Source organism: Austrofundulus limnaeus, unplaced genomic scaffold (assembly GCF_001266775.1).
Source record: "Austrofundulus limnaeus strain Quisiro unplaced genomic scaffold, Austrofundulus_limnaeus-1.0 Scaffold636, whole genome shotgun sequence".
In the NCBI taxonomy this organism is placed as follows: Eukaryota; Metazoa; Chordata; class Actinopteri; order Cyprinodontiformes; family Rivulidae; genus Austrofundulus; species Austrofundulus limnaeus.
This window is the reverse complement of record NW_013953038.1, coordinates 87,618-92,129: the sequence shown is the minus strand read 5'-3', so window position 1 is coordinate 92,129 and position 4,512 is coordinate 87,618.

The following is a 4,512-nucleotide window of genomic DNA, read 5'->3' as shown; positions in this document are numbered from 1 at the left end:
ACACACACACACACACACACACACACACACACACACACACACACACACACACACACAAACACCCGCTCTTGAAATATGATGCATCCATGGTGCTTGGTGAGCACTTAATGTCCAAAAAAGCACAGTGTTTGTTGAGATTTACAACCGAGAGAAAGAGAGCTTTGTCGTCGGCGTATAACGTCGTTCGCTCAATAATTATCTCATTTTATTTACGAAGACGGGCAGCTTTAGATGAGGTTAGAGGCTTCCTCTCTATTATCTCCAGACCCCCCCCACCCCTTTTTTTCCTCGTAAATGACGCCCTTCATGTTGAGGACTTTACAAAGTTTCCACCTAGGATGAAGGAGTGTAAGGGGAAGGGGGGCCAACGATAAAAAATAAATAAATAAATAAATCCACCCCGGCTCTCTTGAATTGGAAGCAGGATCAATGTCATTTCTAAAAGGATTAGACCTCCCCTCAGAAATCTATTTTAATTACCGAGCACACAGGTAAACAAAGTGGTGGTGGTTCGCAGGTATGGATCCAGACGTCAGAGAGGTATTGACGGCGTGTGGCCCCACGTTAACCCCGGGGCTGCTTTGAAAGATCCCTGCTGGTTTCACCTCGGGTGGATGGAGCCGTGAGGGCTGTTTGTAGAGAATGTTGATGTATCTGAAGAAATGTTCAGGTTACTCACGTCAGTCATCCGGTTCCATTCAGTTAGTTGACAATCTTTCTTGAACTTGGAGTCATTTTCATACAATTACATAGTCTTTAGCTTTTTCATAGTGTGTTTTATATGTAGGAACGAAGAAATCTAAGTTCAGTAACCAATAAACACCATTCCATGGTTGGTGACAACCCAGATCAAGCCACAGCAAAGCTAACACAAACATGGCTGTGGTGGGCATTGTTTTTGCTAATCTGCTAACAGCTAATAGCAGAACTACCGTTTCATTGAGACAACTGAGCTTTTACAATAACTTAAAAAACCATTACAGGACCATTTAGCTTCCAATGAGTTAGGTTTAGCCAGTGGTGGGCACCAGCCCGCTAAAGCGCAAATCCGCTAATTGCGGACCTAAATATTTCATTTGCACTTTAGCGGTCTTACTAATTTTTATAATTTATAAGTGGATTTGCGTGCTCTAATTAAAATGCAGTACTGCTAATAACTAATTATCTACCAGTCATCATTATCTTGAACAGCGGAAGGTATGGCTGTCAATGAATCACAACATGCGTGATCTGTGTAACAGCACCCCTCCCAGATAAACACGCTTATTGGAAAGTAGACATCCTCGCTGACTGTTGCTTTCGGCCATGGTTCTGATTTCCCACAATGATTTGTGTCTGCTACGTGCTTACATAGCAGGAAGGCAATGTTTAGAACTCCCTTTCCCAGCAAAAACAGTAAACGTTTGTAATCCATACTTTACTTTACAATCTGAGCTCCCTTTTTGAAAAAAAAAAAACTTTAAACACTGGAGCTCAATACTTGTCGTAATTGGTCGAAGCAACGGTGTTGACTCAGAAATGATTAAAAAATGTTATGCTGATGAAGACTGACGTCTAGTGGTCAACAGGAACAACTACATGAAAAACTTTAAAATCCACGCTCTTATTTTGAAGTGAAGATAGTTTCCTGTTCTCCGTGCTTTCGTTTCCCGTCATGTACCCAGAATGCATTGCTTCAGTTTTACAATAAACAGTTTTAAAATTACTTTAATGAAAAATCTACAACAAACAAAAGAAAAAGACAAAGAAGCAACCAAACCACCAATCCTCTTCAGCTTTTTAAAGAAGCAGCCGAACTAGCAAGCCTCAACAACATTTTAATTTTTACACCAGAAGCCAAAGTTCTGTTTCAGGAAATCACATCCCCAGCAATCGGCGGTCGTAGGATTAAGCTGAACATGAGTTCATACACTGCTAGTTGGCAGAATTGTGCATATATTGTTCATGAATTGTCAGCTAGTAAGTGTCAAATTGAACTTGTGCTTTAAAATTAGCTTCCACTACTTTTTCTATGACATAAGCGTTTTTGAAGTTGCGGACCTAAATATTTTCAGAAGCGCTTTAGAAATTGCGGAGCGAATTTTTGGGTTAGCGCCGCCCACCACTGGATTTAGTCAAAGTTTAAGTCTGCTAGCAGCTAACTAACAAGGTAATATCAACAGGTTACTTTAGCAATTAATGATTAGCTGTTAGTGTTCACTTCTGCTGTATCTTACTTGTTTAAAGTTAGTGAAGCTTTTTTTTGCTAGTTAGCGGATTTAGAATTAGGAATTTAGAACTAGCTTCTCTAATTAGGAATTAGAGAAGCTAGTTTTTTGGTTAGCTGTGCCCACCACTGACTTATACTCTGTCAGTTTTACAGATATTGAGCTAAAGTTTGGTGTGGTAGTAACTGAAACTGATCTTAAAATTACATAAGTGCAAAGTATTTGCAAAAAGCTTCACCATTAAATACTGGCAGTGCAGCGTTAATCTAAAAGTTAGTTGTGCAAATTTATAAGTGCTTGCGCTCAATCTAACTTAGCAGAAACTAATTCTAAAGCGCAAAATTGTGTCAGAGTTTACCAGACTATATTCCAGTGATAACGTGAGCCACTCTTGTGTAATACTGCCAACTAGAGGTATGTCACTTTGCTTTTACATTGTTGCACATGTCGCCGCAGTTTGGGGAGGTGATTTGTTGAAACAGACTCTTGGCTCATGATGATGAATAAACAGTTGTTGAGGATTGCTAGTTCTGCTGCTTCTTGGCCATTTTCTTATGTTTATGGGTTTTGGTAAGAAAGCTTGCAGGATATGTTAGTGATTTAAAACTGTTTATTGGAGAACTGAAGCAATGCTTTCTGGGTACAAGACAGATTGGTGATGGGAAGTGAAAATATGCAGAATGGGAAACCGTCTTCACTTCAAAATAAGAGCATGAATTTAAACTGTTCCCTACTTATGTTATGGCTCCAGTTACCACCCCTTCTCCATGAGCACGGTTCTACTCTGGTTCTGGTCTGTTCGGTTCTGCTCAGGGGTGTGTGTCTCCATGTGTTCCTCACTGTGTGTGAGTAATTATGGGTGGACCATCCACAGCACTGTGTTAAAAAAAAGCCGTTGAGGTTTTATCATTTGCTTTTTTATTTTAATTATTTATTTATTGTTGTGGTGCTGTTTATAAGTGCTTGTGTAACCGTGGGCGGCCAGTTTGTTCAGATATCTGCCCGACTTTGTCTCCTTCACCTCTCACCAGGAAGTGTTTGCATGTTCTGCCTTTCCCAAGATAGCCACTTGCCAGATTCTCTCCAGGAGGAAGCACAAGAAACGCCTTTCCTCTGTCAATTAATCCCAGAGCTAATCCACGGGCAGCACTCTGCTGGCGTGAAATCGTAAGCGTGCTGTACTCGCTTCTACACACTTAGAACCATCAGAGAGGAGGTACAAACTGCATGGCTGATCGTGGTTCTCTGTGGTTCAGTGTGTTAGGAACCTGGAGACACGTTTGTCCAAAACTGAACCGAGAAGAACCGCAACAGGTGCGCTGGTGGAGAAGGGCTGGGACAGAGTGTTGCCCAGTGACATAGCTCCAATTGTTTCCTGCCACATAAATGCAAAGCATTGTGGGAATTCTCTCTTAAATGAAAACCTTATCCCAGAAGGACGGTCATCCAGAGTGTATAGCCTCGGAGAACAAACTGTTATTGGAGGAGGTGCTATCAACTCACAGTGGTTCTGCATCGTATAGACTGGAGACGACTTTCTCCCTCCACTCTTGAAGATAATGACAATCAGGACTTGATGAAATAATTAAATTAGTACTACTGAACTTTTAAATTTAGAAAGTGCAAACCCACATACAGTTAAATTTTTTTAGCAAAAGCCCTAAAGCGCAAACGAGAAATTTAGATGCGCAATTAGCGATAGTGCCTTAGGGGACTAGTGCCCATCTCTGAATGTTGGTGTCAGATATGTATGTTAACCAAAAAAAGCTTCTTAAACCACTGAAAAAACGTCAGTTTAGACAAAAAATTCAGAAAGTAAATATTGGTTCTCCACAATTCTGGGGATACTGATGGATTATAACTGAGATTAAAACACAGAGGCAAGGCTAAAAGGCTATAATGTGTGACAGTAATATTTTGTATTAGTTTCTTTGTTATACGCGCTATTTTTATTAGCTTGGGACCTAATGCCATAATTATTAGACCTGGAGCTAGCACTACACATTAGCACGTTAGCTCGCATTGTGTTTATTAGGACCCCTGCACACGAAGCGTAAGCGGGAGTCATATTGTTTTCGTACTGTTTTTTTTCTGTGATATTTTGGTCAACCGTAGCACAAAAACGGCTACACTGATCAACACGAAATTTGGCAGGACTGTAGATGAGTCTGACCTACACTGCGCCAGTTTTACGATAGACCCCATATTTGAGGAGGGGACTCCTTTCCAAGTGTGGGTGTCAGGACATGCAAAAATGCTTCTAACTCAGAAACTGTTCAACATAGAAGCTTCAGATTTCTTTTGT